General features: G+C 47.0%; 1 protein-coding gene across 1 annotated transcript in view; it reads right to left on the bottom strand.

Annotated features, from left to right (window-relative positions):
• LOC102445914 (uncharacterized) overlaps positions 1-5,888 on the bottom strand; it is a 55,311-nt gene extending 49,423 nt beyond the window's left edge. Inside the window, 2 exon segments of the mRNA XM_075913375.1 lie at positions 5,499-5,663; positions 5,763-5,888. The gene's annotated coding sequence lies outside the window, so the exon portion shown is untranslated.
• Positions 5,889-11,552: the final 5,664 nt, after the last annotated feature.

Raw genomic sequence — 11,552 nt, forward strand, 5'->3', positions numbered from 1 at the left:
TTGGGGGACCCCACTAGTTATTTATCTCCACTCGGAAAACTGACCACTTATTCCTACTCTTTGTTTCCTGTCTTTTAACCAGTTAGCAATTCACGAGAGGACCTTCCCCCTTATCCCATGACAATTTATTTAATGTAAAAGCCTTTGGAGAGGGACCTTGTCAAAGACTTTCTGGAAATCTAAGTACACTAGAGACACTGGATCCCTCTTGTCCACGTTTGTTGACCTTCTCAAAGAACTCTAGGGCTACATCTAGACTGCCTCTTTTTTGTGGACGAGGCAATACAAATGAAGCACTCATTAGCAACGTCTCACTCTTCATTTGCATATTCGCTTCTGATGCTTTTTGCACAAGAGGTTTTTGCGCAGAAACAAGCAGTGTAGATGGGTCTATTTTGCACAAAAACCCCTCTTGCGCATAGTCCTTATGCCTCAAAAAAGAAGGTATATGGGATCTTGTGCAAAAAAGGTTTTTTTGTGCTGAACAGACCCATTTACACTGTTCCTTTCTGCACAAAAACTGCTGCTAATTAATTATGCAAAAACTGCAAAACTGCTGCTAATTAATTATGCAAATAAAGCACAGCAATAGTCTACTCTGTGCTTCATTTGCATAAGCTTTTCAGGAAGAAGGCTACAGTGTAGATGTAGCAACAGAGTCACCCAGATCAGAGGCATCCTCCATACTGTGCTAGGGAGATCTGAAAGGGTGGGATAATGCGACAACCAGGACACACACACACATCACAATGCTGCTTCTTGGTTATGGCTTCAAAAGAGCATTCACCAAATCCATCCAGGACAACAGTCTGCCTCGCTCACAAGGGGAGATGGCTCGTGAGGCGAACACACGATTCTCCGCTGGAAGAACAATCCCTGAGCAAACCTCCAGGACATGCTGCCCGGAAGGCAGAGAGACCCTTATTCCAGAAGTGCACAGACTGGATTCTAGTCTGAACAGTAAGAGCTGCTGTCAACCTCCATTGTGTCTCACATAACTTTTCCTAGCTAGTCAGCAGGGTCAACCCAGCCTGAGAAAAAGCAGAAAACAGGACCTTGAGGAGAGAGATTCAGTGGGGGAAAAGAGGGTTAAAAAAAGTGCCTCTTCTGAGAGCCATAAATCAGAAAGTGCCCAGTGTCAAAAGACGGTTACAAACAGGACTCTGTACTTGGACTGTAATTGTAATCTAGACTCTGTTATCAACTGAGTGCCAATAAAAATAGGTAGGAGTAAAAATTAATGAGCCTCTGGGCTTAGCCATCTAATGGCAGGAACAGCTAAGCAGGGCAATAATGGCATCTATTCCAAACAAATTGATTCAGATGCTTTTGAATCTGGCCCACAAGGCCTCTTTCTGATAGAAGCAGGAAGGGGAGAGGGAAGCAACTAGTTGACTATCCTGTCGACTATCCGATAAGCATTTGACTAGTCCTTCACATCGTTAACAAAGCACTTGCATGTCACAGCCAGACAAGCTGAAACGTTAAATACCATCCGCAGAGGCCAGACGATGAATTGGGAAAGCATCTGGCAACCCGGATAGCCAGGGAGATGGCTTCTGAGGAGGTGTGTGAACAGGTGCTAACTCACAGACTTCTCAGGCAAAGGACACCCTAAGGAAGGACTTTGCAAACTGGAAAGCAGCCGCTAAGAGACCTGCTTGACTATGGGACACTGCAAAAGCGGCGGTGCAATAAGGAAATAGATGATGGGAACACTGGCCCACTCCCCACAGCTATCAGATAACTACAGTTAACTCCTGTCAAAGTCCTTCCCTAGGTGCACTGAGACAAGCCACACACCCAGCTCCCAATGTTTGCTCATAGTAAAAAAAAAAAAAAAAAAAAAAAAAAAACCAGCCAACTCATACACAATGTAAAAACCCAATGATAAAAACACAGCCATTAGGAACACAGTGCTTGATCTGGATGTATAAGTGAGTCCAGGCAATTTTTTCCATCACTGAAGGTATGTCTACACTGAAGACTTTTTTCAGAAAAACAGCCGTTTATCAAATAAATACTTCATTTATACTCACACTACAACCGCGTTCTTTTGAAAAATAAATTGAAAAAAAAAAGGGGGGGGGGTTCCAAAAATGGTAAACCTCTTTCTATGAGGAAGAAGTCTTTTTTGAGAGAGTTCTTTCAGGAAAAGGCAAGTGTGGACAGGGAAGAGGGAGTTCTTTCGGAAGAAGAGGAAAGAGGAAAAAGCACAGGTGCCTTGGTGGCCACTCTGCCCATAGCAATCATAGCTGATATGTGAGAAAGCATCCACAGTGAATGGTCTATATCTGTCGAAAAAGCAGATCGCTTTTTCGATGCGCTTTGGCAGTGTGGACTCTTTTTTTGAAAGACTTTTTTGGAAGATCTCTTCCAGAAAAGTTTCTTCTGAAAGAAACCTGCAGTTTAGACATAGCCTGAGCTAAGGCCTGGATAAGATCTAAGAGCCAGAACAGAGAAGGTCTCCACTTCCATCAATCACAGAGGGCACATCTGCACTGCAGGGATACACTGGGAATAAGCCAGGCAACCTGAGCTAGGCTAATTGTGTAGCTTAAGTCGAAATAGCTTGTTTTGGCTTTGGGCGCTGTCTACACAGCAGTGCTTCCATGACAGAGCCCTCTGCCCCCCGACTTCCCTTACTCCTCAGACACTAAGACTACGTCTACATTGGCATGATATTGCGCAAAAGCAGCTGCTTTTACGCAAAAACTTGCTGCCTGTCTACACTGGAGGGGAGTTCTTGCGCAAGAACACTGACGTTCTAATGTGTGAAATAAGTGCTTCTTGCACAAGAACTATGATGCTCCCGCTCAGGAATAAGCCCTTTTGCGCAACTGTTCTTGCTCAAGTGGCCAGTGTAGACAGGCAACATGAATTTCTTGCTCAAGAAAGCCTGATGGTTAAAATGGCCATCGGAGCTTTCTTGCGCAAGAGAGCATCTACACTGGCACGGATGCTCTTGTGCAAAAGCACATCTCTTGCGCAAAGGCACATGCCAGTGTAGACGCTCTCTTGCGCAAATACCTTAACAAAAGAACTCTTGCATTAAAGAGTATTTGCGCAAGATCATGCCAATGTAGACGTAGCCTGAGGGCCACAGGAGCCCGTTATTTCAAATCTATCTCGGAATAACATTGCTGTGCAGACACAGCCAAAGAGCCCCTTTCTTAGGCAGCTCACTGCCCTGTGGCAGTGGAGGGGCAGCAGCTCTTGATGCTGGAGATCCTGCAGCCCCACTGTACAGAAGTTGAGACTGACAAGATGCCAGAAATGCCTGCAAAACCCAGGCAGCAGCTCACCCATAGCTGGGAAGGGCTGGGAGATGGCCAAGTGGAGCAGTCTGGGTCAACCTGAGCCCTGATGCCAGGTTCCCAGTAACACCCCAGGCTACCTTTGTCCCTCAGGGTGCCCTCAAAGCACGAGGCCCCCTGGACAGGATGGCTCTGGAGAGCCCCACAATCTGAACAGCTGAGAGATCAGAGCACACGGCTGATGCGTGGGAGGCCCCAGTTGAAATTCATTCTCCCCTTGGCCAGAGAGCAGGGGAATTAAACCTGAGACTCCCCTATCCCTGGCAAGGCTCTGTCCAGCCTCCTAGGTCAGGCTGGCACCTTCTCCTTTGCCTGGAGTCTGAAAGGGAGCAGGCTGGGCGGCCGTCTCTGAGCAGGCCTCTTGGCTGGGGCTCCACACTCAGGCCAGGCCCTCATTGGCCTCTCCCCTCCCAGTCTGAGAATTGCTCAGGGAGGGAGGGAGGCAGCAGCGTTGCCTGACCAGACACAGGTTCCAATGGAGGTTCTACACTGAAAAGCCTGGCTCCTAGTAACAAGGGGATTGAAGTGCCCCTGGATTTGGAAGGAGTTTTGTGGATCTCAGTGGAGCCAAATTTGAGACTTTAGCTGGCTGGGCACAGTCTTACCAAGGATGTAGGACTCTCAGATTCAATTCCATCCATAGGATGGTTCGGGGCAGCTGTCCTTTAAATTAGGATCAATTAAATTGCTAATTTTAATCATGATTGAAGCCAGCATCTGGAGTTTTTAGTTATGTCCCTAACGAAACAGTGATTCTCATTGTTTGTTAACCATTGAAATATGTTGATTTGCAATTGAATGTAGATTTTACTCTAAATTTGGTAATCCTTTCTAACCAGGAGGATACACACATGTTGTATAATTTATTCAGAATCTTAATTTTAACTTTTTTATTATGGCAACAATGGAGAATGACATTTCTTATTAACAGGAGAGTTTTATTTAGTTTACCTCAACCTGTATTTGGATGGAAATTGGAATTCATTTTAAAAAATTAAAACTTTTTTATAATTAAAATTTAAAAACCTACCGTCACTGTTCTGGACAATTAAAGGGAAAAGTTAGAAACTTGCTTTGTATTTAAAACCTATTTGCATCTTATCTGTATTAGTGAATTGAACTGAATGTTTCTGGTTACCATGTTCTTTAAGATTTTTTCAGTTTCTTTTTTATGCAAACCAATAAAAATAATCATAATTCAGGTACAAAAATAGATATGAAATGGACTTAAAATCATTAGCTTTACAATTAAAATACTAATAATAGATTTCAGATTCTCATTTTTTTGCCTTTTGATGTCTGACCTTTGACAGTGTACTCAGGTCAGATTCCTAAACTTTTCTCTGCAAATGTGAGGGCTAAACATTTACTTGTTCTTCAATGAAATCTGAAGTTCTCACCTATTCTTAAAACAGGAGACCTGGAGCTTTTGGAAAATTAGCAGAGAAGGTGAAATTTACAATAAAATGCCAAAACTCCCCATAGCAATGTGTGACCTGACAACCCTGTAGCTCATCTGAATGTTTGACAGCAAATGCCTCTTCAATAGAAAACGAATGTTTAAAACATTAGACATTCATTTTCCTACTATTTGAATGTTTCCATTTTTCAATGAAATTATGCTAAATGAGATTTCTAAATCAAATTGAAATTAAAGTATTTTATTAATTCACCCTTCCCCCGCTGCCAAAAAGGAGAAAAAGAAGAGAAACTAATGAAAGCTGAAGAAAAAAAAAAAGACAGAAAAATTGTTTTAATGTTGATTGATTAAAAATCAGAGGGAGAAAACTAATGTCAACAGAAAGAAAACTAGAGTAATAATACTTGGGATTTGATACAATCTTCTGCATCCTAATTATAAGAAATTAATTTGTTATAAATCTCCTGCAGGCATCCCTGAGATCTAGTTGGGGCCAGGGTTCTTGAGTAAGACAGAGCTGCAAAAGAAATAAATTATTAAATCAACATGCTGCACAAATCTGGAATTATATTTCTAGGAAAGTAACCTGAAAAGCCCTGAAATGTAGAGTCCCTTTGAATGCACTGCTGAAGTAGCATTTACAGAAAGAGCAAGACAAATCATCACAGGATTATTCAATCTTTGTTGCTAGAATATTTCCAAGCAAGAAGCAGTATGTAGGAAGGGCTTTAAGGAGACACTTCGAAGTCAAAATAACCTACCTGATTGAGCTTTCTGGAGTTCTGAGAATCTTTCACAGTCTCCAGGTATGTTCAGACCTCCTGTGTTTTGTGGAGATGAATTGAAATAATCACTTAAAATGTCAGTTAGCAAGTTGCAAACAGCTATCTTTGTGTCTGTGAATGTGCTTCCTTCTTGGCAAAGAGCTGCAAAAGCGAAAGTAAAACATTACAATAGTCTTGTTGTTTGTTTCACTTACGTGCAGAAAGGAATCTTCCCCTTAAAGCAACAGCGACAGGACTTACTGTCTGTTCCAGCAGACTCAGGTATCCAGATGTCCCAAGTGAGCTGAATCTGATAAAGATATTCAAGAGTCTTCCTCCCCCTGGTCTGTGGACTAGAGTAAATTGAATGTCCAAAACTAAACTAACTAACTAACTAAGGCAGAGACCATACAGCTGCTGTTGGCTTCTGGAAACAGCTATATTAATCTGTGGTATGTTACATTCATCACATTTCACCTGTTTACCCCTGTAGTGAATTGAATCATCTGTGTTTGACTAAAGCCTGTCTTCCCAAAATCCCTCCAATCTTACCTTTAGAAGATCAAAAAATGGAGAATCCACCATGTCCCTTGTCAGTTTGTTGCAGAAGTTAATGGTGCTAGGTGCTAAAGCTGCGAGCCTGGTTTCTAATACTCACTTGTCTGCCTCAGTTTGCCTCCAGTGGTTTTCACAGACAGATTACATAGCCCTTTAGGAACCCCTATTTTTGTTAATGAAGGTTAAGTCACCTCTCACTGAAAGGCTTGTGAACTTCAGAACATTATACATAGGCTTCATAGAATTATATAGATTAGATATAGATTAGATTAGATGTATAAACAGATATAAAACTTCAATTGATAATATTGGTGTTAATTTTTCAATGTTCCACTGCATCCTACCCCCAGTTTTATCTGTTTAAATGTTCAGAATTGTGAACAATTATGTGTTTTAAGCATTTCTTTTCCTGATTTTAAATTTCATAATTGCAGGATTTTGTTTGGGGAGGGGAGATCATATAACTGTAATGTTTTATCTACACTGGCAGATTCTTGCACAAGAACATCTTGCACAAGTGTTCTTGTGCAAGAAGTCTTGCGCAAGAAAACGTCCACACTACCCTGTGCGCGTTGTGCTTTTGCGCAAGAGCGCCCATGACAGTGCAGACGCTCTCTTGCACAAGAAAGCTCTGATGGTCATTTTAGCCATAGGGCTTTCTTGCACAAGAAATCCCTGCCGAGTGTCCACACTGTCCTCTTGCGCAAGAGCTCCTGTGCAAGAGGGCTTACACCTGTTAAAAAAGAGTGTAGCTCTTGCGCAAGGAGCCTTCTCTTACCATACAGTACTGTAAATTTCCTTGCGCAAGAGCGGGCAGGCAGTGTGGACTCTCTGCACATTCTTGCACAAGAACGGCAGTACTTGTGCAAGAAACTGCGAGTGTAGAAATTCAAAAAGGTTGACATTCAAAAAGGTCTTAAATATTACAAAACAAATTACACGCTCATATGCCAAAATACACAAAGGCTATGTCTATTCTCGCGGCTTCTTGTGCAAGTATGGCCGTTCTTGCGCAAGAATTTGCAGAGCGTCCACACTACCCGCCTGCTCTTGTATAAGTAAATTTACAGTACAGCGTGATAAGAGAGGGCTCCTTGCGCAAGAGCTACGCTCTTTTTTAACAGGTGTAAGCCCTCTTGTGCAGGAGCTCTTGCGCGAGAGGGCAGTGTGGACGCTCGGCAGGGATTTCTTGCGCAAGAAAGCCCTATGGCTAAAATGGCCCTCAGAGCTTTCTTGCGCAAGAGAGCGTCCACACTGCCATAGGCGCTCTTGCACAAAAGCACAGCTCGCACATGGCAGTGTGGACGTTTTCTTGCGCAAGACTTCTTGCACAAGAACACTTGCAAGAAGCCGACACTGTAGACATAGCCAAAGTGAATATCCTTAAACAAACCTCTTGTGCAGCATTTCTCAAACTGTGGGTCCCATCTCCCGGGGAGTCGCGAGCAACTGAAAGGAGGGTCGCGGTATCACAAGTTTGAGAACGCCTGCTCTAGTAAGTTCTCAAGCAGCTTCTTCCTCACTTTGCCCATCTGTATGGAGAAAACCACCCAGGGCCGTCCTTAGGCATATGCAGAGTACGCAGTCGCATAGGGCACCACACTTTCTAGGGCACCACTCTGCCGGCCCGGCATGGAGGGGAAGCATACATGTGCGCTCTGCACCAGAGCCAGTAGGGGCGCTGCTGGCTCTTACGGCCCTGCCAGAAGACCCCACTGAGCTGAGGGACTCCGGTGAGGAGGCTGGCAAGCTGACCTCAGCTGGAGAAGGGAAGCTGTCAGCCCGGGTAGCAGCGTTGGGAGGAGCCAGGGCTGCGCCAGGGGTGGGGTCACATGCAGCGAGCCAGAGGGGGCAAGGTCACGCACGGCTTGGCATTGCGGTGCCATTTTTAAAAATGGCCAAGCCGTGCCTCGGAAAGAGATGCACCGAGCGAGGCGCGGGGGAGCAGATCCTCACTAGGGCGGGAATGGCCGTGTTGTGATGGGCCGGGGCTGTGAGCACCAAGTGGCCCAGCTCCGGCTCCGGTACTGGCACATGGTTTGGAGCCCGGGCTGCAGGGACTTCTGGGACCCAATTGCAGCAGACTCCAGCCCTGCAAATGGGAAGGCAGAGGGTAGGGGAGGCAAGGGGGATGGGGGAGGGGAGAGAGGAAGGGGCTTGTGCTGATGGGACGGGGGGAAAGGGGGCAGGTCAGGAGAAGAAAGGGGAAGGCACCAAGGGGCAGGGGTGCAGGAGAGACTAATGTGGGGGGGGGGCAAGTGGAGACAATGAGGAAAAAGGCAGGAGGGGGAGGTGTCAGTGGGAGGGGGGACAGGGTGATGGTGGGAGAGGAGAGGAGAGGGGAAGGGCATTGGGGGAAAGAGCGGGAGGGAAGAAGGCTTAAAAGAAGGGGTGGGCATGAGAAAGGTGGGGATGGAGCACGTCATATGTGAGGGCACAGAGGGGCAGGAGGGGAATGGGGAGAGAGTGGTGAGAGGGTGGGCATCAGAGAAAAAGGGGGTAGGGGCAGTAAGGGAAGGAGGAGGCACCAGGAGGGTCCAGGGGTAAGAGAAGGTGCAGATGCCAGGGGATTCTGGGGGTGCAGCAGAAGGGCAGACACCTGCAGGGGAGAGACCAGCACCAGAGGAGAGAGGCAGGGCAGGTGTGTAGAGGAAGGTGTTAGAAGAGGGGATGAGGAGGGGTAGCTCACATGATCAGAGTGGGGCTACTGGAGGAGTGGGCACAGGGGGGAGTGAAGGGCTGGTGGAGGGGGGCAGGTCTCAGGAAGGTTGAGGACAGTGAGAAGGCCAGGAGTCAGGACAGCAGAGGAAGGTGGGAAGTTGAGGGCAGCAAGATTAGGGGAGCTGATGGAGCAAAGGGAGGAGACATGGCAGCAGAGGGGAAAGGTAGAGGTTTTAAAGATATTTATTAATAACTTGGGTGCCACAGTGGCACATGCAAATAAGCCACATGAACTCAGTACTGGTGCACAACACAATTCATTTTGCACATGGGAGGAAACTCTTAGGCTGCGTCTACACTGGCATGATTTTGCGCAAGAACTCTTTTGCAGAAGAGTTCTTGTGCAAAAACTCTTCCAGAAAAGAGCATCTACACTGGCATGTGCCTTTGCGCAAGTGATTTGCTTTTGTGCAAAAGCATCCGTGCCAGTGTAGACGCTCTCTTGCGCAAGAAAGCTCTGATGGCCATTTTAACCATAGGGCTTTCTTGCACAAGAAATTCATGTTGCATGTCTACACTAGCCTCTTGCACAAGAACAGTTGCGCAAGAGGGCTTATTCCTGAGCGGGAGCATCATAGTTCTTGCACAAGACGCCCTGATTTCATACATTAGAACGTCAGTGTTCTTGCGCAAGAACTCGCAGCCAGTGTAGACAGGCAGCAAGTTTTGGTGCAAGATCGCACCAATGTAGACACAACCTGAGATGGAACACTTCCCCCGGCCTCTCTGCCCCCTGAGTTAATGTCACACACATTTGGCTGTGTCTACATTGGCACCCTTTTCCGGAAAAGGGTGCCAATGTAGACACAGCCATTGGGTTAATGCAATTGCAGGATAGTTGCATGACGGGGATTTGATGAGGGCCAAACTAATCCCTATTGGTAGGAGTATGGTGGGAAAAGTCCTTGGGGGGGGGGGGGTGTCACATGACACCTTTTACTTTTGGTCATGTGTCCATCTTGCCCTGAGAGTGTTGCCTCCAGAGGCCTGGCTAATGGGGGTCAGGGTTGTGACTAATGGGGGGGGTCAAAGAGTACATTAAAAAATTATTTGGATGCACCCCCTAATGAAATGTGCTGTGCATGCCTCTGACAGGAATCAATAAAGCATGTAACAGCAGGGCTGGGTCCTAGAAAGCCGAATGCACTGCCTGCAACACAGTCTGAGGGAAGGGATTGGCTACTGGGGTTTCTGGGAAGGGGAAGGGGAGGGGGAAGGGCGAAAAGCAAGTCAGTCATAGGGGCACCAGTTTAATAATCTCACGTAGGGCACCATAAATCCTAAGGATGGCGCTGAAAATACTGACCGGCAAAGGTCTGACCTCGCAAAGTCCCTGTACCCAGTATCCTAGTACTAATCTCAGCAAGGCCAACTCCCCTGCTCACACACCCAAGGGTCTCATTATCAAGGCTCAGATTTTGTCACAACTTATTTTGAGAGACAGTCGCAGACAGGCCACGGGCCGTGAGAAAAGTGAACGGAACCCCGGGAAGCTGGTGACCTGTCGGCGACTTTCACTAACAACCAAACAAAATGGGGAGTGAGGGCTCTGGGGTCCCCTGCCACTCCTGGTGGCTGGGAGCTGCCTGTGGGACTTCCCTACCACAGCAGCTGGGAGCTTGGATCCTCCCACCCCACCCCGCTGTGGGTTGGAGCTCCAGGGTCAGTCGCTAGGAGCTGTGGAGTCCCTGCTGGCTGACAGTCCCAGCGCTACAGCTTGGATCCGAAGCAGAACAGGCCACGTAGGTCTCTGCCAGCCACAGGGACTCCAGGACACGCTCAAAGCCTCCCCTTGTCCCCCACAGAACAGACGGCAGAAAAATCTCTTCCCCATTATTACTGGGTATGAAGGCCAGAGCTTGTGGGCCTGGCCTGAAGCCTTCAGCCCAGCAGGGCTGTGGCTGTGTCTTTAAGAGACGCCTCTAATCTCTTCCCATGACACCGAGTGAGATAACTGCCCCTTTGCCTGCCTGTAGGACTGCACTTTTGCTTTCCTTCTGCCTGGGCTGCAGGTGGTAGGCACGGAAATCCCTTTGGAAGGGATAGAAATGTCGTGTTAAAAGGGGAAGGAAAAGCCATGAGATCAGAGAACTCTGCAGCTGTTCTGTAGCCAGGGGCTTGGCTGTGCAGTGGGATGCACTGAAATAATGACTTGGAGTGTCAATTATTGCAGCAGAACCAGTGAAGTTTATTCACACCCCGAAGACTGGGACAGTTCTCAGAAGGATCAATCAGGTGGGTTAATTTTGCTTCACAAAGCCCCTTCTGTCCCCTCACTTACACTGTGTGTTGCTTCACCAGATTGCTACTAACCAAAGGTTCAATAATCCCATGAGATTTGTTTTACGCTTTCTGTAACCCCTACACTATGGGTACATTGAAAATGATTTATACACCGGTGCGGTTCAGATCGCTTTCCTAGCCATGTTAATCGAGAGTTGGGCCTCAGGCGGAATTAATCGTTTGTTTCTCTTGTGGCTTTCATGGGCACTGGGTGATAAAGGCAAGGGAAGGCGTCACCTTCCCCAAAATACCAGGGGGGAAGGCCACATTGCTGCCTGGCTATTCCATCAGAGCCGTGCTGGGGCAACATGGCTGCCCAGCTGCTCCCGGGGCTGGAGCTGTAGGGATCATGGAAAGACAGGGGTTGCTTGGTGCTCTCAGTGTGTGTGTTGGGGAGTGATGGGGCCACACATCTGCCCAGCATTGAGGTGGGGGGGGGGGGTTACTGCTAACCTTGGACAGTGCCAGTAGCGATAATGGAAGGTGCAG

The sequence above is a fragment of the Pelodiscus sinensis genome, chromosome 32 (assembly GCF_049634645.1).
Source record: "Pelodiscus sinensis isolate JC-2024 chromosome 32, ASM4963464v1, whole genome shotgun sequence".
Taxonomy (NCBI): Eukaryota; Metazoa; Chordata; order Testudines; family Trionychidae; genus Pelodiscus; species Pelodiscus sinensis.